Raw genomic sequence first — 25,378 nt, 5'->3', positions numbered from 1 at the left:
AGCAGTGAGGCTTTGCTGTCAGTTTTTGGGGAGCAACCTACTGTCTTTGGGTCATTTAGAGATTCCCATGGGGTCTGTTTGGCCAACAATTCAATCAGATGTAACCCAATTCCCGGATGCTTCAATTGGTGACAAGAGATGGCCCATATGGGACTCTATCTCTCACATTATTTGGTGATTTCATTTAGATTGCCTTCATATATGTGTGATGGTTTGTATATGCTTGGGCCAGGGAGTGGCACTATTAGGAGGTGTGGCCTTGTTGGAATAGGTGTGTCTTTGTGGGCATGGTCTTTAATAACTCTCATCCTAGCTGCCAGGAGGCCAGTCTCCTAGCAGGCTTCAGATGAAAATGTGGAAGTCTCAGCTCCTCTTGCACCATGCCAACCTAGATGCTGCCATACTCCCACTATGATGATAATGGACTGAACCTCTGAACCTGTAAGCCAGCCCCAAGTAAACATTGTCCTTACAAGAGTTGCCTTGGTCATGGTGTCTGTTCTCAGCAGTAAAACACTAAAATAGAATTTGGTACCAGGTACTGGGGTATTGCTGTGATAGGTCTGACCATGATTTTGTTTGGAAGAATGGGGATTTTCAGACTTTGGATTTAAAATGCAGTAGAATGCTTTAAGTGGGGTTTAGTGGGCCATCCTAGAAGGAATATGGAAGACATTGTTGCTGAGAGTTCTACATCTTCATCTGAAGGCTGTTAGAAGATTGGATTCCAAGCAGCTAGGACAAGGGTATTAAAGCCCACACCCACAGTGACACACCTACTCCAACAATGTCACACCTACTCCAACAAGGCTACACCTCCTAATATTGCCACTCCTGAGGCCAAGAATATACAAATCATCACAACATGTATATATTTAGGAGATTACTACTGTATTAGGTTTCCATGCTACCTCTCAAATATCCTTTAATTTTAGCTGTGTCTCCCCTGTATTATCCTGCTACCACCCACTCCTCCCACTTCTGGCTTGAACATCCTATTTTAACCCCACCACATCCATCCATAATTATCTATTCTATTTCTCTTTCCTGGTGAGATCTATCTGTACCCTTTATTTCCTTAGTCTACGCCTACTCTCTGTGGTTCTACAGATTGTAGCTTGGTTATCATTGACTGAACAGATATCCACGTATAACCAGGTATATACCATATTGGATTTCTTGGCCTAGAATACCTCACTGAGTATAATTTTTTCTACTTTCATCCATTTTACTATTACCTATTAGAAGCCTGTTCTTATCTAATGAGATTCAGAAAGGGAATGGATCTAAATGGGAGGAGAAGTGGGGAGAGACTGGGAGCAGTAGAGGGAGAGGGGATTGTAATCGGGACATATTATGTGAGAAGAAAATCTAAAGGAAAAAACTGAAAACAACAACAACAAAATATCAGAGGGAGTGCAGGGGCCCTGTATAGATATAGCTCTGAGTCATTTAAACAAAAGAGCCCTGTCAGATTGACATATGATTCATTATAGAGACAGATGACATTCTGGACAAAAAGAAAAAGTCCTCAATGCAAAAGTCAAGGGGTGGGATACACTGAGCTCAGAACTTAACATTTTGTTCTGTCAGGATAATCTAGGTGCAGGGTCCTGGCATCCTAGATTCCTGTGCAAAGCTTGGCACAAACTGCCCAAGAGAAGCTGATTTAGGTCGAGCAGTAACATCAGAGAATTCCATGGTCAAAAACACGACCTTCCTACGACTTCTTTATTACAATCACGTCTCACCAAGGATCCACCCAGCTCTTCTCCCAGCTCAGGTATGACTCCATCTCTCCCTGACTCACTCCATCAGACCTCTTAAAATACAGATGCCAACTCACAAAATATCCCCAAGGCCCTGAGCTTAAAATATGAGACAGATGAATAAGGATTCCAAGGACTAATGGCACCGAACCGTCATCATCGTTCCCAACAAAAGTTCCTTCACCCACTCACTTAATGTACATGTGTGGCCTGTTCACACTGCATATGGCTGGGGACACAAAATGCCTCAGCTCAAAATGGGCCCAGTTGGTCTGGCAAAGGCTTCTGCTGTGCTGTTCTCTCCATGGTTTCAGCTCCAAGCCGTGTCACCCGAACATAAGGATGCTGAACAAGTCCATGTGGAGAAGGCTTAGAAAGTAAGTTTCAGATACAATTTCTGAGGCAGTAGCTGACTTGCAAATGTGTGCCCTGAGCAGAGTAGTATTAAAGGATCCAAGCACCCAAAGCAGCTACTGTACACCTGTGTTCCCTTTCAATGTGACAACATTTTCAGCTAACCGATAAAGTTTTCATCCAGGTTGAAAAAGACTGAACAACAGTTGCTCTACCCTGCCAACATTCTAGAATTTTCTCATTAACAGAGAACATATTTAAGAACTAATTATGACAACTTCCTACTGCCTTTTCTTTTTTCAGCTGAGTAATATAATTTTTGTAGTTTATTCAAAAGGAAGTTACAGAACAAAATTCTAATGCTTTAAAGGGATGGAGAGGATAGAAAGAAAATAGTATCTGGTCTTAATGAGCTCAGAATACAGCTATGGAAGAAAAGAACAGGAAAAACCATAAATAAGATTCCAAAATGGGAGAGTGCAGTATTCTGGTTCAGAAAGAAGCAGTTTAAATATTAGCCACAAACTCCACAATAGAAGTGGCTCCAGAGCAAGAAAGCTGTGGATGATGCAAAAAAGTGTCCATGGTAGAACTGGGGGGGGGGGGGAAGGGAAGGTCTTAGTAGGAGTCTTGATTGCCTTTGTGCAATGAATCCTTTTAAGCCTGTAAGCTTCTTAACATACTCTTTTTTTTTTATTAACTTGAGTATTTCTTATATACATTTCGAGTGTTATTCCCTTTCCCGGTTTCCGGGCAAACATCCCCCTCCCCCCTCCCCTTCCTTATGGGTGTTCCCCTCCCAACCCTCCCCCCATTGCTGCCCTCCCCCCAACAGTCTAGTTCACTGGGGGTTCAGTCTTAACAGGACCCAGGGCTTCCCCTTCCACTGGTGCTCTTACTAGGATATTCATTGCTACCTATGAGGTCAGAGTCCAGGGTCAGTCCATGTATAGTCTTTAGGTAGTGGCTTAGTCTCTGGAAGCTCTGGTTGCTTGGCATTGTTGTACATATGGGGTCTTGAGCCCCTACAACCTCTTCCAGTTCTTTCTCTGATTCCTTCAACGGGGGTCCTATTCTCAGTTCAGTGGTTTGCTGCTGGCATTCGCCTCTGTATTTGCTGTATTCTGGCTGTGTCTCTCAGGAGCGATCTACATCTGGCTCCTGTCGGTCTGCACTTCTTTGCTTCATCAATCTTGTCTAATTGGATGGCTGTATATGTATGGGCCACATGTGGGGCAGGCTCTGAATGGGTGTTCCTTCAGTCTCTGTTTTAATCTTTGCCTCTCTCTTCCCTGCCAAGGGTATTCTTGTTCCCCTTTTAAAGAAGGAGTGAAGCATTCACATTTTGATCATCCGTCTTGAGTTTCATTTGTTCTAGGCATCTAGGGTAATTCAAGCATTTGGGCTAATAGCCACTTATCAATAAGTGCATACCATGTATGTCTTTCTGTGATTGGGTTAGCTCACTCATGATGATATTTTCCAGTTCCAACCATTTGCCTATGAATTTCATAAAGTCATTGTTTTTGATAGCAGAGTAATATTCCATTGTGTAGATGTACCACATTTTCTGTATCCATTCCTCTGTTGAAGGGCATCTGGGTTCTTTCCAGCTTCTGGCTATTATAAATAAGGCTGCGATGAACATAGTGGAGCACGTGTCCTTTTTATACGTTGGGGCATCTTTTGGGTATATGCCCAAAAGAGGTATAGCTGGATTCTCAGGTAGTTCAATGTCCAATTTTCTAAGGAACCTCCAGACTGATTTCCAGAATGGTTGTACCAGTCTAAAATCCCACCAACAATGGAGGAGTGTTCCTCTTTCTCTACATCCTCGCCAGCATCTGCTGTCACCTGAGTTTTTGATCTTAGCCATTCTCACTGGTGTGAGGTAAAATCTCAGGGTTGTTTTGATTTGCATTCCCCTTATGACTAAAGATGTTGAACATTTCTTTAGGTGTTTCTCAGCCATTCGGCATTCCTCAGCTGTGAATTCTTTGTTTAGCTCTGAACCCCATTTTTTAATAGGGTTATTTGTCTCCCCGCGGTCTAACTTCTTGAGTTCTTTGTATATTTTGGATATAAGGCCTCTATCTGTTGTAGGATTGGTAAAGATCTTTTCCCAATCTGTTGGTTGCCGTTTTGTCCTAACCACAGTGTCCTTTGCCTTACAGAAGCTTTGCAGTTTTATGATATCCCATTTGTCAATTCTTGATCTTAGAGCATAAGCCATTGGTGTTTTGTTCAGGAAATTTTTTCCAGTGCCCATGTGTTGCAGATGCTTCCCTAGTTTTTCTTCTATTAGTTTGAGTGTGTCTGGTTTGATGTGGAGGTCCTTGATCCACTTGAACGTAAGCTTTGTACAGGGTGATAAGCATGGATCGATCTGCATTCTTCTACATGTTGACCTCCAGTTGAACCAGCACCATTTGCTGAAAATGCTATCTTTTTTCCATTGGATGGTTTTGGCTCCTTTGTCAAAAATCAAGTGACCATAGGTGTGTGGGTTCATTTCTGGGTCTTCAATTCTATTCCATTGGTCTATCTGTCTGTCTCTGTACCAATACCATGCAGTTTTTATCACTATTGCTCTGTAATACTGCTTGAGTTCAGGGATAGTGATTCCCCCTGAAGTCCTTTTATTGTTGAGGATAGCTTTAGCTATCTTGGGTTTTTTGTTATTCCAGATGAATTTGCAAATTGTTCTGTCTAACTCTTTGAAGAATTGGATTGGTATTTTGATGGGGATTGCATTGAATCTGTAGATCGCTTTTGGTAAAATGGCCATTTTTACTATATTAATCCTGCCAATCCATGAGCATGGGAGATCTTTCCATCTTCTGAGGTCTTCTTCAGTTTCTTTCTTCAGTGTCTTGAAGTTCTTATTGTACAGATCTTTTACTTGCTTAGTTAAAGTCACACCGAGGTACTTCATATTATTTGGTCTATTATGAAGGGTGTCGTTTCCCTAATTTCTTTCTCGGCTTGTTTCTCTTTTGTGTAGAGGAAGGCTACTGATTTATTTGAGTTAATTTTATACCCAGCCACTTTGCTGAAGTTGTTTATCAGCTTTAGTAGTTCTCTGGTGAAACTTTTGGGATCACTTAAATATACTATCATATCATCTGCAAATAGTGATATTTTGACCTCTTTTTTTCCGATCTGTATCCCCTTGATCTCCTTTTGTTGTCTGATTGCTCTGGCTAGAACTTCAAGAACTATATTGAATAAGTAGGGAGAGAGTGGGCAGCCTTGTCTAGTCCCTGATTTTAGTGGGATTGCTTCAAGTTTCTCTCCATTTAGTTTAATGTTAGCAACCGGTTTGCTGTATATGGCTTTTACTATGTTGAGGTATGGGCCTTGAATTCCTATTCTTTCCAGGACTTTTATCATAAAGGGGTGTTGAATTTTGTCAAATGCTTTCTCAGCATCTAATGAAATGATCAAGTGGTTTTGTTCTTTCAGTTTGTTTATATAATGGATCATGTTGATGGTTTTCCGTATATTAAACCATCCCTGCATGCCTGGGATGAAGCCTACTTGATCATGGTGGATGATTGTTTGATGTGCTCTTGGATTCAGTTTGCCAGAATTTTATTGAGTATTTTTGCATCGATATTCATAAGGGAAATTGGTCTGAAGTTCTCATTCTTTGTTGGGTCTTTGTGTGGTTTAGCTATAAGAGTAATTGTGGCTTCATAGAATGAATTCGGTAGTGCTCCATCTGTTTCAATTTTGTGGAATAGTTTGGATAATATTGGTATGAGGTCTTCTATGAAGGTTTGATAGAATTCTGCACTAAACCCGTCTGGACCTGGGCTCTTTTTGGTTAGGAGACCTTTAATGACTGCTTCTATTTCCTTAGGAGTTATGGGGTTGTTTAACTGGTTTATCTGTTCCTGATTTAACTTCGATACCTGGTATCTGTCTAGGAAATTGTCCATTTCCTGCAGATTTTCAAGTTTTGTTGAATATAGGCTTTTATAGTAAGATCTGATGATTTTTTGAATTTCCTCTGAGTCTGTAGTTATGTCTCCCTTTTCATTTCTGATTTTGTTAATTTGGACACACTCTCTGTGTCCTCTCGTTAGTCTGGCTAAGGGTTTATCTATCTTGTTGATTTTCTCAAAGAACCAACTTTTGGTTCTGTTGATACTTTCTATGTTCCTTTTTGTTTCTACTTGGTTGATTTCAGTTCTGAGTTTGATTATTTCCTGCCTTCTACTCCTCCTGGGTGTATTTGCTTCTTTTTGTTCTAGAGCTTTTAGGTGTGCTGTCAAGCTGCTGACATATACTCTTTCCTGTTTCTTTCTTCAGGCACTCAGCGCTATGAGTTTTCCTCTTAGCACAGCTTTCATTGTGTCCCATAAGTTTGGGTATGTTGTACCTTCATTTTCATTAAATTCTAAAAACTTTTTGATTTCTTTCTTTATTTCTTCCTTGACCAGGTTATCATTGAGTAGAGCATTGTTCAATTTCCACGTATATGTGGGCATTCTTCCCTTATTGTTATTGAAGACCAGTTTTAGGCCGTGGTGGTCTGATAGCACGCATGGGATTATTTCTATCTTTCTATACCTGTTGAGGCCCACCTTTTGACCAATTATATGGTCGATTTTGGAGTAAGTACCATGAGGAGCTGAGAAGAAGGTATATCCTTTTGCTTTAGGATAGAATGTTCTATAAATATCTGTTAAGTCCATTTGGCTCATGACTTCTCTTAGTCTGTCTACGTCTCTGTTTAATTTCTGTTTCCATGATCTGTCCATTGATGAGAGTGGGGTGTTGAAATCTCCTACTATTATTGTGTGAGGTGCAATGTGTGTTTTGAGCTTTAGTAAGGTTTCTTTTACGTATGTAGGTGCCCTTTTATTTGGGGCATAGATATTTAGGATTGAGAGTTCATCTTGGTGGATTTTTCCTTTGATGAATATGAAGTGTCCTTCCTTATCTTTTTTGATGACTTTTAGTTGAAAATTGATTTTATTTGATATTAGAATGACTACTCCAGCTTGCTTCTCCTGACCATTTGCTTGGAAAGTTGTTTTCCAGCCTTTCACTCTGAGGTAGTGTCTGTCTTTGTCTCTGAGGTGTGCTTACTGTAGGCAGCAGAATGCAGGGTCCTCGTTGCGTATCCAGTTTGTTAATCTATGTCTTTTTATTGGGGAGTTGAGTCCATTGATGTTGAGAGATATTAAGGAATAGTGATTATTGCTTCCTGTTATATTCATATTTGGATGTGAGGTTATGTTTGTGTGCTTTTCTTCTCTTTGTTTTCTTGCCAAAACGATTAGTTTCTTGCTTCTTCTAGGGTATAGCTTGCCTCCTTATGTTGGGCTTTACCATTTATTATCCTTTGTAGTGCTGGATTTGTAGAAAGATATTGTGTAAATTTGGTTTTGTCATGGAATATCTTGGTTTCTCCATCTATGTTAATTGAGAGTTTTGCAGGATACAGTGACCTGGGCTGGCATTTGTGTTCTCTTAGGGTCTGTATGACATCAGTCCAGGATCTTCTGGCCTCCATAGTTTCTGGCGAAAAGTCTGGTGTGATTCTGATACGTCTGCCTTTATATGTTACTTGACCTTCTTCCCTTACTGCTTTTAATATTCTTTCTTTATTTTGTGCGTTTGGTGTTTTGACTATTATGTGACGGGAGGTGTTTCTTTTCTGGTCCAATCTATTTGGAGTTCTGTAGGCTTCTTGTATGCCTATGGGTATCTCTTTTTTTAGATTAGGGAAGTTTTCTTCTATGATTTTGTTGAAGATATTTACTGGTCCTTTGAGCTGGGAGTCTTCACTCTCTTCTATACCTATTATCCTTAGGTTTGATCTTCTCATTGAGTCCTGGATTTCCTGTATGTTTTGGACCAGTAGCTTTTTCCGCTTTATATTATCTTTGACAGTTGAGTCAATGATTTCTATGGAATCTTCTGCTCCTGAGATTCTCTCTTCCATCTCTTGTATTCTGTTGGTGAAGCTTGTATCTACAGCTCCTTGTCTCTTCTTTTGGTTTTTCTATATCCAGGGTTGTTTGCATGTGTTCTTTCTTGATTGCTTCTATTTCCATTTTTAATTCCTTCAACTGTTTGATTGTGTTTTCCTGGCATTCTTTCAGGGATTTTTGTGTCTCCTCTCTATGGGCTTCTACTTGTTTATTTATGTTTTTCTGGAATTCTTTCAGGCATTTTTGCGATTCCTCTCTATAGGCTTCTACTTGTTCTCTAAGGGAGTTCTTCACGTCTTTCTTGAAGTCCTCCAGCATCATGATCAAATATGATTTTGAAACTAGATCTTGCTTTTCTGGTGTGTTTGGATATTCCATGTTTGTTTTGATGGGAGAATTGGGCTCCGATGGTGCCATGTAGTCTTGGTTTCTGTTGCTTGGGTTCCTGCGCTTGCCTCTCGCCATCAGATTATCTCTAGTGTTACTTTGTTCTGCTATTTCTGACAGTGGCTAGACTGTCCTATAAGCCTGTGTGTCAGGAGTGCTGTAGACCTGTTTTCCTGTTTTCTTTCAGCCAGTTATGGGGACAGAGTGTTCTGCTTTCGGGCGTGTAGTTTTTCCTCTCTACAGGTCTTCAGCTGTTCCTGTGGGCCTGTGTCTTGAGTTCACCAGGCAGGTCACTTGCAGCAGATAAGTTGGTCTTACCTGTGGTTCCCAGGCTCAAGTTCGCTCGCGGGGTGCTGCCCACGAGCTCTCTGCGGTGGCAGCAACCAGGTACATCTGCACTGCCGTTTCCGGGAGCTTCTGTGCACCAGGGTTCCAGATGGCGTTTGGTGTTTTCCTCTGGCGTCCGAGATGTGTGTGCAGAGTGCAGTCTCTTCTGGTTTCCCAGGCATGTCTGCCTCTCTGAAGGTTTAGCTCTCCCTCCCACGGGATTTGGGTGCAGAGAACTGTTTATCTGGTCTGTTCCTTCAGGTTCCGGCGGTGTCTCAGGCGCAGGGGTCCTGCCGCTCCTGGGCCCTCCCCCACGGGAACCCAGAGGCCGTATACAGTTTCCTCTTGGGCCAGGGATGTGGGCAGGGGTGGGCAGTGATGGTGGTCTCTTCCGCTCTGCAGCCTCAGGAGTGCCCACCTGACCAGGCGGTGAGGTCTCTCTCCCATGTGGTCTGGGAGCAGAGAGCTGCTGCGGGCTGGGATCCTCGGGTGTGGGCCTCCTGGTAAACACAGGAAGTGCCTGGTCCTAGAGGAATTCTGCCTCTGTGTGTCCCGAGTTCACCAGGCAGGTTCCTTGCAGCAGAAAAGTTGGTCTTACCTGTGGTCCCGAGGCTCAAGTTTGCTTGCAGGGTGCTGCCCATGAGCTCTCTGCGGCGGCAGCAACCAGGTTCTTAACATACTCTTAACATGCACACACACACACACACACACACACACACACACATATATATATATATATACACACACATACAGAGAGAGAGAGAGAGAGAGAGAGAGAGAGAGAGAGAGAGAGAAGAAGAGAGGAAGAGAGAGGGAGAAGGGGGAGGGAGGGAGAGAGAAACATTGAATTATGGAGAAAATCAATTACAATAAGCTCTGCTGTAACACCCGCTTTAAAAACTTTTCTTTTTTAGCAACAACTAGCACATCAGGGAATAATTTAGGCAAAGCATGGGTCTTGTGTTTTGTGATGCATCATTCTATCACAGTCTATAGTTAGAGTTATGTCAGGAACTGTAGACCCTGGACTTCACCAGACTCTGAATACTGTGCAATTACACCCCAACCAGCTCCCAGCTTCTTCTGCTTACTATGTAAACTGCACCTATTTTCACTGGCCATGTAATTGCAAGTACACAGCACAGGAAATCAGAAATGTGTCCACTTCCACAAGCAAACTTTAAGGAACTATATTTATCTTAATAAATATATATTTATTAATCATTAACATATAACCATGTATAGCTTGTTATTAGATTTGTATTTTATTTACAATGCATAGTTGATTGTTTTCAGCGATCTGTCCCCATCCCCACTTTCCCCATGATTTCTGAAGTCCTTACTGTGTTATTATATGTAGCAAAGTATTTTTAGGAATACATGTGCCGCAATATAGCAGAAATGGTTGCGTGTTGAAATGTTAGTATATGTGCTTCTCTGTTATCAAAGTAAACAGCAAGGCCTGTTGTGCCTGGCCAAATCAACTATCTCAATTTCAGAACTGATGAGCAAAAAAGAAAAAAACCCAGCACACAGAAATACTTAAACCACAAGGTAACATGACTGTAATCTCTACTAGACCGTCACTAGCAGGTGATGCTAACATCCAATATTGCTTTTATCCCTGTAACAATGATGGGACAGAGTGGTAAACATTAGATTATTGTAACAGTAGCACACCAATCTTTTCCCCAGCAAGTTTCACTGGTGTTCTAAATTCTGTTCTTTCCTCCAGATAATGAACCCATTAAACACAGGAGAGGTGCAAAGCGCAACTGTAACAAAAAGCAGGCCATTGCCTGATGTCACCTGGCTGAAAACGGTAATTTGTGATGGAGCATTGACAGCACAGGAGGAAGGGGGAAAGGTATAAGGAAATACAGAACAGGTCACCATCGAATCTGAGGAAGATTTCCTTGCGATATTTACATGTTGAAGAGCATTTTGCCTCTCCTGGGCTTATCCTTTCTGCCGAGCATCTCTCCCGGATACACTGGTTCACACACAGACTGCTGCCATGACTGGAAGAATCCTACGGTTTAATTGAACTCCCCTAAATTCATGTGTTGGAAGCACAGTGCGCAGTACAGTAGCGTTAAGGAGGTGGCCAAGTCATGGAGATGGAACGTCAGGAATGCTAAGTAACATTATCTTTAGGACAGGCTGGTTATTATTAGACAATTAAACATTTAATATCATGAAGACAGTCCTCGTTATCATACCCTCTCCGTTGCATATACCCATGTGCCTTGTCATGCATGGTACAGTGTAGAAGGCAGCCCTTTGACAGCTGCTGCCACCATATCTTTGACCTCCATAAGAACAATTTTAATGCTTTGATATAGAAATTGCCAAGTATGGTATTCGATTGTAGTAACAGAAATGGACTCAGACACTACAAGTTTGGCCCTGTTTATCTTCATCAAGTACACCATATTGTCGAGATCATTTAGAATGCCCCAATTGACAGAACATCTCTTCTCAATTTTTCTTCTTGAAGATTTCGTTATGAAAAATTTCTCTTGCATCTGTCCAAATAAGACAAATTCTGAACAGTCACATTCAATTGCCATGAAGTCCTCATGCCCTGCTGATAACTACCTCTGCTCCAATAACTCTCCCTAGCCTGGCTCTCAACAGACCCACTTAATAATTATTATCTCCCAGTTTGAGACGCTAATAGCCTTAACACATACATCTTGCCAGATTATGGAGGGTAGGAATAGAATAATTATTGTAAATCATATTACAGGCCTTGGGCAAAGTTCAACATAGTGATCCAAAAAGCCAGTGGGTGATATGTCTAAATATCAAGATTTTTGAGTCATCATTTGTTCTGAGTCTGTTCTGACTCCCTCCAGATCTTACATAGGCTGTTTCATTCCAGATCTCAATGTTCAGAGCTCTTGAAGTCCTCCACACCACAGTTAGAATGCTTTCTGTTTCAGAGGCATACACCCTGCACAGCAGAGCAACTCTGTCAGAGAGCAGCCAAGCCGACTGACCTAGAACAATGGGAAAACTCTGAAGGGGAGGCAGTTTCTCATGCAATGAGAAGCCCTCCCTCCATCTAGTCCTAGTGAACCTGAGAAAGAAAAATAAGCATAAAGAAAGTGAGAGAAATACGGGCATTCCGGATTGGTTAGAGTTGTAATTTTTCTCCTCTTGGACACAGCAGAATATGATGGCTTTCTAGCCTCAGCCTTTAGACGAACACCTACCAAAGGCCTGACCTATGAGCATGAGATGAGGAGATGCCTTGTGCAAGGTAACGAGTGAAATTAAAGAGGACTACCCCAAATTATCTCATATCAGGCTCCTTCAATGTCCTACCCTCTTCTTGATGCCAAATACAAACCTAGATCCTGGGAAAAGGAGTAAGAATGGGCAGGTCTTAGTCTTCCTACACTGTTGCAATAGAGTGGGTAGCCCAGACACAATTTGTAGAGGGGAGAGTTGATTAGACCTCTTAAAGGCCCTTTAAGAGGAGAATGAGGGAAGGACATTAGGAAGGCTCAATCAGGATTGGAAAGACTAGTGAATGTGTTGGGGCCAGCTGTGCTTATAGATCGGCCATTGAGAAATTTGGAATTCTATCCTCCTACATGAGTGGAGGCAGGCTCTGTGTCTTTTGGTAATAGGTTTTTAAAGGAATGACGATTGTTTCCTTTAGAAGTACATTTGGATTGTATGAGATACACAGACATATCAAAGGTAGCAGAGAAGGTGACCAGAGTGGTAAGCTTTTCATAATAAATGTCCCCAAAAAATGGTGGCAAAAAAGAGCTCTTCAGGCATTGAATGGAACATAGAGCGCCTTATCCTGGAGCTCTGATCTTTCCTTCTTAGGCAGATGTTAACAAGACTAAACTTTCAATGGCTGGCTAGAGTGTCAGATCATCACAGGGGTGTGCCCTTAAACCCTCAGAAACTGTTGCTGGGATGGTGGTGTTTGTTTGCTTGCTTGTCGGATATCTTTTAATATGGAGGGAGGGAAGGATATGTCATTTACACTGAGGACCTTATCACAGTCATAGATCAAGTTGAGGCCCAGTCAAGGAGATTTAAAGAAGCATGGCAGAGTGTGGTTAGGAAAAGAAATTTTCTCAACACTTCGAAGTCAAAGGAGCTATCTGTCCACCGTTAACTGACAGAACAGCATTCATGTGTCAAATCACTGTAAACAAGTATCTCTTGGGAGGCTAGGTGCAGTAGCAGACCTGTGGACCTGGAAATGCATGCAGTAGATGAGGATCCGGGAAAAGAATGAAGAAGCACAAGAAACGGAATGGCTATGATGACCAAACAAGCATGTGCTTCCCAAGTGACTGCCTGCCAAGCTTGCTCTACAATAGAAAGGCCATTCTCCATAATGTTCACAAAGGGTTTGTCAAAGGTCTTTAAAACATTCCTTTATGTAAACTGAGAAGAACCTATTTGAATATGTCTTTCTTTGCTTCTGCCTAGCAAACCCTCTGTTTCAATAGCTTCAGTCCTTTAAAACGCCACCAACATCCATCCAGAGGGTGTTTTACTATAAGAATGTTTTTGCGACATGCTCATTCTGAAGAACATCACACTCTAACCTCAGTCAATTAGGATAGTTTCCATTTCCTTAAGCGTGAAAACAGCGTTCATATCACTACTTCCAGGAAAAAGTTTGCACCTATTTCACCGATGGTTTCCCAAGTTGCACTGCTCTAAAACACAGTTCAGCAGCAGCATGCTCTCTTGATAGAATCTAATATTGGTCTATGCACTGTAGCAGTGAGAACCTTGATCTCCAGTGTGATCTTGAACAATAACATGTACAAAATGAGCTTCTTCTCCATCCAAAGCTTCACTCGCTCTCCTTCTTTCACATTGTCTCAGAGTTCTATAGTTGTGACCTGATGTTCCTAAGCTCTTTTTCTGTTTTCCTTCCCTTCAGTTCCTTCCGTGTCTGCCAATTTCATACTTAAACTCAATTTTAACAGTTCCAACCGTAGCAATGCCCATCTGAAGTATCATTGCCAAGCATGCCACAGGCTGCCCAGATAAGCTAAATTTCATGAAACTAGTGAATAAAATGTAGTATGTATTGTTCTAACAACTCCATTCCTACACAAAAATTTACTGTCCTGTTTTTTCCTTCTTTCAGGTAAATAAAAACATTGTTCTAGAAATGATACAATAGTGCTAACTGCTCAAAGTGTGATATGATATAATACATAAGTATAAATAAATATAATCAGGCTATTATTTTGTATCATGTCATACTATTGTATGCCAAATCATATTATATTTGGTAGATTTTGTTTCCTATAGGTGGAGGTCTGTTGGCTAGAAAGAGAATGAGGAGTCTATGAAAGAAAGACTCAAATGGCCATATATTTGCATGAGTATATGCATCTGTCAAAACTTACAGAATCCTACAATAAGGATTATTTTAAGGTGGAAATAAATCTGACTTTTAAAGTAGATGATAAGTATATAACAATATCAGACATTTCAAGGAACATTTTATTCTTCCTTTTAACATCATGAGGGTAAAAGCTGTTCTATGAGTATTTTTTTCCTCTAATCCTCATAATCCCAGCACTACACCAGTCTCTGTTCATTCCCCCAAACAAGCTGTGGTATTAAGTCTGGACATAGAGTGAAAATAGAGTCTCTATACAGTCATTCATGGGAAAGTCACACAAAGACAATTTGTGGGAAGGACATTGTCTTCTCATGTAACCCTGACTGGCCTGGAGCTCGTTATATAGACAAGGCTGCCCCAAAACTCAGAGATCTGCCTGCATCTGCCTCCCAAGTGCTGAATTTAAAGATGTAATTCACCACAGCTGGCCTAAGACAGCTTTTTCACATGAGTGAGAAATGTAGAATGTATCATTTGTAGAGGCAATAAACAGGAAATAGAATGCGATAAACTCTCCAATAATTCTAGTTAATTTCAAAGTGCTTGTGTTCATCCTTCAAAACAGGATGTTGTGTCAAGAAAGATGGGAGGAACAAGTACCCAGGGGAAGGAGTCTGAGCATGTGGCTTACACAGATGAGACAGACCTGGTCATGCAGGCGATGTCACATTCCGCACTTCTTGGAACGGAAGTCAATCCTGGCCTGTTAGAACAGCAAAAGCCTTCTCTGATGGAGGACATGCTGGTTCACAGACTCAGTGGGCGGGCTACAGAACCATCATGGATTTAGACAAATGCTAGGGCACAGCTGCCAGACAGCAAGGATAACAATCACCATTCCACAGCAATTATTATAACTAGGACCCGGCTGCTGCCAGCACTGATAAACAATAGATACAACTACTGATACCAGAGGTCAGTGCAAACAGCTTCTTCAGCCAAGCTCTACTTCCTTCAGAATCTGAAGCCCTAACTAAACTGCATGACCATGGTCCCAGAGGCTTCCAGAGTGTGGGGAGAAGTAGAATAGCCTCCCTACAAAGATCCATGCTGCAGGCGACTGCCCAAATCAGGAAGCAAGAGAGTATTTAGTACCCCCACAAGCCTAAGACTGACATCTGCCAAACTATATCACTTTCTTTAGCATGGTTGGTGTACAGCAGCACCTCTATAATACCCTCTCTATTCCTGATTCCTCCTTGTGGGCTGTGTGTGCGGGGGAGGGTATTATTGCCTCAATCTATAAGTCTCCTTCTACCATGCTGAGACAATGTCACATTTTAAAGATGTATTCTTTGAGCATCTTTGGCTCGTCTTCCCCACTGGGTAGCTGGCTTTTGAAGGCTGGTATTTCTTGGTGGTCATGTGTCTTTTTATGCCACCCTTACCCCCACTTTGGCATAGTGCCTTCTAAAAGCTAGCTGTCTCATGCATGTCTGTGTGCCTCACATGACTGTGTTCTGAGGCGGCTCAACCCGTGCAGTTGGAAGTGTACCACTTCCACTCAGAAGGGTCAAATTCTTCCAAAGCAGGCCTCTTTCAATGCAGCTCACAGGAGATCTCTGCCTTAAAGGCTTCTGTCTAGGACTAAACCACAGTGGGATGGATTATAAACCAGCCCAAACCACTAAAGATTATATGATGTGAGTGTGGTTTTGGAACTACCCAAGAACTGGCATAAAACCTCACTGCAGCTGCCAGCATGCTCTCTAAAGGAAGCAAAACAAGGATTTGGGCCGACAGTGGAATATTCAGGGAATCCCTGTCTTCAGAGCCTTGTCTGACATTGCACAAGCTGAACAAAAGAAAAACGTCTTTTGAACTACACTGCCTTTGACGAAGAGAATAATGGAACCTGAAGAGCACTTATTATTTTTTCTGTCTAATCTTGGGAAACAAAACAATGTGTCACTTGGCTCAGAAAGAAAAGGGGATTGCATTAATGGAGTGGAGAGTCTCCCCTGCCCGGCTTGAATACAGAAGTCTTTGAAAAGGTTGTAATGAGAATTTTATCTCTTCCTCGGATGCTACCCTCACGCAATAGTGTGTATTTTCAGTTGTCATTAGCATCAGGTGACATGTCTATAGACCTGCCCCTCCAGGAAATCGTAATAGCCCTCTGCGATAAGGTTATTGAAGAGCAATAGAACAGAACACTGACTCATTGTGTCTCTCCCCACGGCAGTTACAGCATTTCTTAACAAATAGCATCACAAAGACACTCTTATTTGTTGCCAAGTTTGTGCTTCAACCAGGTTTTAGGTTAAGGTGCCTCTCTACATGTTATTTGACGGGTATTCCAAGGAGAAGTTACAAAGTCCAGAGAGGGGTTTGAACAACCCACTGACAAAGATCAATGGCAACAAGACAGACTGCCAAGACCCCTGGCCTCATAAGGGTGCATAATGTTTGGCCTTGCTTCTGTTGTATGTAATTGGAAGAGGAAAGGCTATGTTCCCAATGTTCCATTTTTATAAGTTCTTATTCTGAACTTCTGCCATCAACCAGCTTGCAAGTAAATGGGCAAGTATTCTTCAGAGAACTGCTTTATTTTTCACAAGGAGACCGTAAAGAATGGTGCTGACCTAAGAAGGCTGACTCAAAACTAAAGGGGGCATCAATGACTGCTCTCACTATGACCAACCATCTAGTTAGTCAACGTGATACCCTGTGACTGTTCTAGGTGGAAAATGATAGGGGTTTCAGCTGTGCTGACATGTATACTTCAAAGAACAGTAAGAACCATGAAGCCTTAACATCATAAAGGCACTGAGCCCCACCACGTTACAAAAGAAGAAATGGGGACTACCAGCAGGAGGCCAGGTCTCCTGTCTCTAACCACCATCCTGTTCCAGGGGCTTTCCTGCTTTCCACCCCACTATGGTCACCATGGCCTTTCTCTTTCCTGGAAGTGGTCACAGGCAGATGGAGAAGGAGCCTTTGTGCAGACACTGACAGTGGGTTGCAGTGGTAAGTTCAAACTAGTGTCAAGGGCCAGTGGCTGAAGCCAGGAAAATCTATGGTGAACCCAGTTCTCTTCTATTTGAGATTCTTTCACACTTCTCTCTCCTTCCACCATCTGTTCAGTGGCGATGATTAACCCAACGGCACCCCCCCCCCCCAATGCATGACTCAAATATGAAGAACTGAACCAAAGTTTCTAGGCCATCCTTGAAAGAATCAAGTGAGCCTATTGGGGTCTGACCTAGGTCCTCTGATCCACAACCCTGTCAAAATAAGAGAACATATAACTATGGAGATGGCTCACCCAAACTGATATATCTGCAATGCAATCTAAAATGAAAGACCAAGAAAACTCACGGGAGGCTGAAAGACTGCAGGAGTAAGAGACTCAGACTGCCTGCTGCTACATAGTGTTCCTTCCTTAAATGACAGGAAATATGTATCCATTAATTTTGAACAATAGAGTTACCTAAGCAAGGCCAGCGTGATGATTTCAGCTAATGTGCCAATGTGGCTGACAGAAATCTCACATAGTCCTAACTCTGGAAGAACAGTTAGCTATAGGAGTTCAGTGATTGCTGGGAGAGAAAAATCTGTTACCTCCAGGACCAAATTCCCATATAGGTTATGTAAGACTAAGAGGCCAGCCCTGGACACATGCAGAGATAAGCAAATCTAAATGAACTCAGGAGGATGTATATGTGTTATAATGATAACTACAGAAGAGACTGTGAATTTGGGAGGAGGATGAGGGATTTAGTGAAGGAAGGAGGAGGAATGGGAGTAATATAGGAGATATGCTTGTGTGTGAAAAAAGAAACAACAACAAAAGTACCTTTAAAAATGCAGTGGATAGGTTAAGCTGGAGTTAACTAGACAGCCACCTAACTCCTCATCAGCCTTTTACCCATCAGTATCTGATTAACATAAATGTAAAGACAATGAAGAGGAAAACAGCCTACTACCCATGGGACCTGTGGGTCTTGCCAGGGCCTCAGCTTTTTCTGCTTCTGGCACATAAAGATATTTGTGTCTTTAGAATCAGTAAGAGGCCAGCTCATTTCATCCTTTGGTGAATGGCTATGGGACACACTCTTAACAGAGGAAGAAGAGACGAGCCTCGGGACCTGGGAGTGGTTTCCTTCACAATAAAAGGCTTCTTTCCTGAGGATCAATTTTCTCGGCAATAAAACTGGAGGCAGAGCTAGATGTTCTTTAAAAATCTGTTCATTCTTTAACATTTTAGCAGTCTACACTCCTGAGGTTAACCGCACATGTTCCTATGTGTTTTTACCCTCTACTCTTTATTGCTTAGCTAGCAAAATGAAATGTCAGGCTTTCCATAGTTTCTAACAGTCTGTGCTTTGAGTCTCTCAGCTTGGGTTATGTGACCTTGGAGGGGCTTTCAGTTTCCTAGTCTTTAAAGCAGGCACATGATTCAGAATGTTGTTTTAAGTCCAAATTTCACATGAGGGAACCTGAGGTATTGAAGCTAATAATTGATTCAGATGCAACACTTAACAAATCCTGGGCTGTTCCTATCTTTGATTCTTACTTATCTGAGACTTAGTTTCAAATATGAGGAGCAGACTGTCTGAAAAAAGAAGATAACCTTAACTCCTTGAGATAAATAAACCTTTCTAAAAATATGTAGAACTGAAGGACCAGTGGGGGTTTAGAAACAAAAAAATCTAGCACCATTTTAAAACCTACAAATGTTGCTGGTTTTCATACTATTAAAAAACCTTTCAATAGAAAAGTTGTCAGCACAAAATATTTTACTCAACAACGTGTTCTCAAAAGGGGATGAAGTCAGGGCGCCTTTGTGGCAAAGCTTTGGCACTCCCCTGCACAGGGTTTTTATTTCATGTCTTATGTTTTATATTATGCTTCACAGGAGACCCTTAGTAGTGATCTGTTAGGACATCTTAGTGAGCTGTTGACTCATTGAAATTCCCTAGCTTTAATGTCGAGCTATATGAAATACACATTAAAAATAGATAGCTTCGGCTTTGTGGAACACAGCTAGACTTAAGCCCAAGTGAACCAGAACATGTGAGGAAGAGTTATTGTGTAAGTCATTGATTCTAAAGTTAATTTCCAAGCATCTCTCCACATAGGGCTGTGTATGTCTATCATAGCTCAATTCTGATCAGCAGTGAGCTTCTGTAACCATTCCCTACACAAGCCAGATGGGCAAGGGATGGGGAACACTCTTGCCTTTTCGGAAATGCTGAAAGAATGAATACTTTGACCTCAATGGGGCCCAGAAGAAAGGGAGACATAATCAGGAACAGGACGTTCTCTCTCATGCACAGTTTTGGGTTCTGCCATTTCCGTTATGGGAAGCCTACCCGGCTCACCTCCCACATCTCCTGCAGGTTTTACATCATTTTGAATTGTACTGACCAAAGATACAGTAGCAGTCAACAAAATCCATGATAGCACTTACTCAGAATTGTTCTTTTAAAATTTATCATTATTAATCTCCCTCAAGATCCTATTTAATAAGCAAACCTCAACTTTCTACGTATTTATATATAGGGGGTAGGGAATTATAGTAGATAAAGTAATCAGTATTAGCTACATTATCAGCCATGCACTGATGGCTCATAACAGGTAGGGGGTAGTTATGAGTAGATGTGGCTATTCTGAAGATGACCAACGATGATGACCGTAAAGATGACAATCTCACGGACTGATAGGTGTACTGATCATGTGCACAGCAGACGTCATTCTAAATGCCTTAGACCCACTCTCTTGTGCTCTTACAATTCTTGGCTGTTAGACCTACTCCTTGACTCCTTGATCTGTATCACCCAAGGATGATGTAGGCTCCCTTGCCAGCTGCCTGTATGTGGCTACGAAATTGTAGAATGGACGGTCGAGAAAACAGAATGTTTCCCTTGGCTCCCCTTGGCCTTGAGCAATCTGCAATGACAAAGGGGCGTCTCCAATGTCTTGTCTGGTTGCATCATAATCCCAGCTTCCTCTAAGTGACAAAAGCCACACAAGTAATAGTTTTCAAATGGCAGTTTCTCCATTTTGGAGTTAGTGGGTGATTCTTATTCTCACTAATGTTTGGATTTTCTGTCAATGCCAAATGCTGGTCAGCTCTTCTTCACCTGAATAGTAAATTAAGTAATTAGAACGATTTTCTTAATTTGGGGAGCATTATATTTTTATTTTTTTCAGATGATAAAATGGAAAAGATGTTTATTGTAAAATTACAAACAAATGTGGACCAAGTAATTTTTAAATCGGTGACTCATGAGTACCACATAATATTCTTACTTTTGTGGGGCTAAGATATTATATGTATAATATAGAATATTAGACTTTTATATGTTTCTTGTTTCATGAACCATTGTTCCATACCATACCATACCATACTATACCATACCATACCATACCATACTATACTATACTATACTATACTATACTATACTATCATGATGCAAATCATCCCCCAAAATACATGGACAAGACTTTCTCATCTATGAGATTTCTAGTCTACATAGTATATGCTTAAGTAATCATTAGCATGGCTTCTTGATTCCCATCCCCTCCCCTAGTACCGTAAATTCATTGTTACAACTTGAAAATGTCATGAGCTTCTGTAGCTAAGTGCCAACCCATTACACAGCAAAAGGATGTATCAGTATGCTAGACAGTATCTTTCAAGTGACCTCCATCCTCCTTCCCCAGTAAGTACATATTCATTCAGTAAGACACTTCCTTTGCACTCTGCCTTGTGTAGTATTACACAGTCAGTCATACCTTATGTAAGAGTGGTTCTCTTACACGACCTACTCTAGACTTAGAACAAAAGCCAAAACAAATTGTGAACACACAGAAATGGATAGTGTAAATACACACAAGAACATACTCAGTTTTAATTCATCTTAATTTCTATACATTTTTATATTTTATACACATTGATTTTTCTATAAATATAAATTTTCTATAAAGAGTGAACCATTTATTAAAATAAAAGGTTGTAGATATATGCAAACAGAAATAATTTTCATCAAAATTTTGATAGTTTACTCAGTATTAACTTCCAAAGATTTAAAATAAATCCTACTGACTTGGTGATTTTTAAGATAATAATGTGAAGCTATAAAAAAATAAAAATAATCATTAGAACGTAAGAGAAATGCCTATTAATTCTTTTTCTCTTAAGAGTCCTTTATTTTTGCCTTGTTACTATTGTATATAGTTTATGGCCCTGTCTTTTTTTTTAATTGACATTATATTGCATTTTCTTTACTATTTAAGTAAATGTAAACTTTCACAATTGTTAAGTAGTTGCATAAAATTACAGGAAATAGACCTCCCATGACTTTGTGTCATGCTTTCAGTCTTAGGTGATGTGTAGCTTTTTCAGTGTTAGTAGTATTTCTCTGACCACCACTTTAGAAAGATGAGCATATTCTAGGTGTTTTCCTTGGCTATATTTCTAAGACAGTGTGGATTTCTAAAAGTATAGTTATTGAGCCAAGGGAGTATGTTTAAATGTTTGAGACATGTCACCAAACTGTTTTCCAAAATAATCCGAATTTCCATATAAATGACAAAAATCACTGAAGTGCTTCTAAAAACTATTCATTGGCTCTGAAACTTGTTTTCTTTGGGGGAACATCTTGCCCCTATTCACTGAATCAAGTACAAAGCTACTTGTTCAATTAAGACCTTTGAAATGGATGGATGACTCTTGTTTTCTTGTGCTTCTCATTTCCCTCCGCTTGAAAATCTTATGAGAACAAAGAAATGGAGAATAAGTATGCAGCATGCATCAATTGGTAATAGATTTTGAATTTTTCAGAATGAATTTTCCATTTTCATGAAGTTCACGGTAATGATGTCTTTTTTGTTTTCCATTTGTCTTATTCCTGCTATACTTCGGGGGAAATTGAACTAGGCCATCCTCCTTGGTGCTAAGTGGCTCTGACAGTGCAGAGAAGATGGAGGACCCGTTCACAGCATCCAACACAAGTTAAAGAAGATGCTCTGTTGACATCCAGGCAGTAACAGCACAAAGGGAAACTCCAATTTTCCTTCTCTGTCCGCCTTGCAGAATTTTAGAGAAGTATTCATATACCGTTCTCTAATATCTCAAATTACCATTATTTACCACCTCTTATAAAAATGACAGGAAAAAATTGTTCAATCCATTTTCCCTGGTTTTGCAATTTGCCATTCTAGTATTCATATCTGCATCCAGTGCATTGGACAGCCATGATGATTCACAGGGAGATATTAGGCTACGATCACAAATTGGGATGTGTATCACCTGGCCCCAGCTCTGCCACTAATCATGAGACCTAAGCCACTTCCAGTGTCTCAGGATCTGGTTTTTATATCTGTAAAATATGAGTATTACTTTCCTAATGCTCAGCAAACACCCTTCACCCTTTTTCATTTCTGTTTCTTCTCCTTTTGCCTCTCTTATTTGAAAAAGTGATGGAGATTATAACATAAATTATATCATTTTCGCCTTCCCTTTTATTCCCCCAAACCTTCTCATGAAAGACCTTTTCTTGTTCTCTTTTAAATTCATGACCTTTTAAAAAAAGTTACTGCCACACACACACACGCACATGCACACACATGCATGCATGTATATGTGTAGACACACATATACATATATTTCTACATAACATAAATCTAACAAGTGTATATTATGCTATTTGTATTGAAGGAAAACCTACAGCCCTACTTTATTAACCAGCATGATCCCTAACTATAATCCAGGTATTAATCCTTACATCCACAGATAAGAGACCATTACAAGAAACTACAATGGGTCAAAGTTCAGATTTGTGGAACCCATCCCTTCTACTTCCTTTTCTTATGCTTCAAACACAGGGCAGAGGAAAGCCAGGCACCAAATTGAAAAACAGGATATGCACCCAGCAAAATAATATTAAATAAAATATTTCTCTTAAAATACTAATATACTAAGAATTTAATATTTTACTCATAAAAAATATTAAATATAGAAATGGTCTACATATAACATTCCATTTAACATGCGTTAGTCTTAGCAGAGAGAGTTTTCTGAAATAGCCTGGGAACTGTGACACATTCGTTGGCGAAATAGTTATTTATACATTAGAGATGAGGATTCTTATGAAACTGTGCTAAGCCAAATTTCTCAAAATTCAATTTCCAATTTAATAACCTCTGTGGAACTCTACGGTATTTATTCACTTTTCTTCAGCTTGTTTCTCTATTGCAAACACTCGTTAAGGAATTTATATTACTTTTTAAACTTAGAATATATTTTAAAGGCAGAAATCTAAAATCATGCTCTAGTCTGGATGCTGAATGTCCCCCAAAGACCTAGACGATAAAGGCTTGGAGCCAGAGTGTGCTAATGGCAGACAGTGGAAGCTCTGTGAGATGAGACCTGCTGCAAAGCCTTTAAGTCACTGAGCATATGTCCTTGAAGAGGATATGGTAGCTCAGACCCCATCCTCTTCCTCTTCTGCTCCTAACCATGAGCTGAACAGTGTCACTTCACTGCACACTTGTGTTATTATGTGGTGCCTCCCATAGGCCCCAAAGGCAAGGGACCACACAACTGTGACCTGAGACCTTCAAAATGCTGAGCTAATGCACACATTTTCTCTCTGTCACTTTTACTTAATTATCTGTGGCTATTTTGGTGTTAACAAAATGTAGTAAAGAAAACTAAGGACTCAAAGGGCAGGACTGTAGAAATGAAATTAATATATGTCACTATCGTTAATTAAAGTGTCCAGGCTTTAGTGATGGATACTACCAGATCTTACAATTGTCAGTTTCTGTATCTTAGGAAAATCAAAGAGACTGTACACATTTCTCTGGGAAGCAAAGAGTTCATATTTCCCCTTTTTGATTATATATATATATATATATATATATATATATAATCAGATTCAAAGTTCAAAATCACATTTCGTAGTAAACTGTTGAAGTTTACTATGTGAGGTAGAAATTTCAAGTTAAAGTTCATGAACGCAACGCGGAGATCAGACTGGAAGAAGGTAAGATGGGTCAGTCTAGATTTTAGAAAGAGGATGGCTAAGTTAGGGCCACAAAAGATGAAAACAACATTTCCTCAAGTCACAATCACTGGGAGACACTGAGATCCTTTTGTAAACCAGGCATCGGAATGCTAACACTGGCTAGCAGCTCTTGTATTTTTTGTGCACTGAAATTAGTGACCTCCAAGTCAGCTTTTAATGGTTGAAGCAACATACATGCACGTGTCAGGACACTATAGGGAACTATTTTAGGAAGTGATTTAGGAAGCCGTTGTATAACTCTCCTTTCAAAAAAAATAAAGATAAAATGTAGTACCTGATTCATTAAGCACCATGACAAGGTCAGGGGGAAGCTTGCAAAACAAGTGGAGCACAGGTTTTTAGTTTGTGAACTACTCAATTCAGTCCCCTACACAGGATACAAAGATTTTCCTGGAGGTTGTGGGAAATGAATTCAAATAGTGCCATCTGCTAGAACAACCACCCTCAAAATATTACCCTAGCCAATTGCCATGTCAAATAGAATAAATAAATAAATAAATAAATAAATAAATAAATATGCAAACAAACACACCACACAGAAGTTTAAGCCACCTGGGTTGGGACAACCTGGCTATAGTCCATGTTCATATCCTCGCTCCAGTTTTGTGAGCCACGGCTTCAACGGGAGCCCATTCACTTGCTGACTTGAGATTCCAAACATTTGTGGGTAGAGCCCCTTATCTTTCCACAGATGACCTCCAGTAACCTCACACGCACAAGACTTCAGCTTCCCTCCCCTAGGGCGCCGCAACTCATTCCTCCAGACTCTACAATCAGGCTTCCGCTAACATCGTTCCAGTCTCTCTGCAATAGAGGATGAAGCCCCTTCTCAGAAAGCAGCTGACTTATGCTAACAACCTCTCGTGAGGTTATCACCTCCTGAATCATCTGCAGTAGGGGCCACAAATCTTCACAGGGATGCTGGGCAGACTTCATGAGGGAATGAAATGATGGCCAGACAGATCAGGAAGACAGTGGGTGAATGTCCACGCACAAGGAGGCGTGGCTCCAAAGGTTTGTCAGCACAACAGACAGAAGTACAGTACAGCTAATATGATGCCATCCAATAATACATATATGAGTGTATATATGTATGTATGTATATACATATGTACATGTGTATACATATGCATATATAATACATCATAC

The 25,378-nt window shown here is 40.6% G+C and overlaps 1 protein-coding gene and 1 long non-coding RNA gene across 5 annotated transcripts in view; one reads left to right on the top strand and one right to left on the bottom strand.

The window, feature by feature from the left end:
* The window catches only part of LOC120101083 (uncharacterized), a 31,128-nt gene extending 20,141 nt beyond the window's left edge, over positions 1-10,987 (top strand). Inside the window, exon 2 of the long non-coding RNA XR_010063747.1 lies at positions 10,521-10,987. This is a non-coding gene — a long non-coding RNA (uncharacterized LOC120101083). The remainder of the gene's footprint in view (positions 1-10,520) is intronic.
* The window catches only part of Pde4d (phosphodiesterase 4D), a 1,514,231-nt gene that overhangs the window by 1,261,625 nt on the left and 227,228 nt on the right, over positions 1-25,378 (bottom strand). The gene's annotated exons all lie outside the window — the stretch shown is intronic.

This window comes from Rattus norvegicus, chromosome 2, assembly GCF_036323735.1.
Source record: "Rattus norvegicus strain BN/NHsdMcwi chromosome 2, GRCr8, whole genome shotgun sequence".
Classification (NCBI taxonomy): Eukaryota; Metazoa; Chordata; class Mammalia; order Rodentia; family Muridae; genus Rattus; species Rattus norvegicus.
The sequence above is the reverse complement of the archived record's forward strand: the minus strand, read 5'-3'. Positions and strand labels throughout refer to the sequence as shown.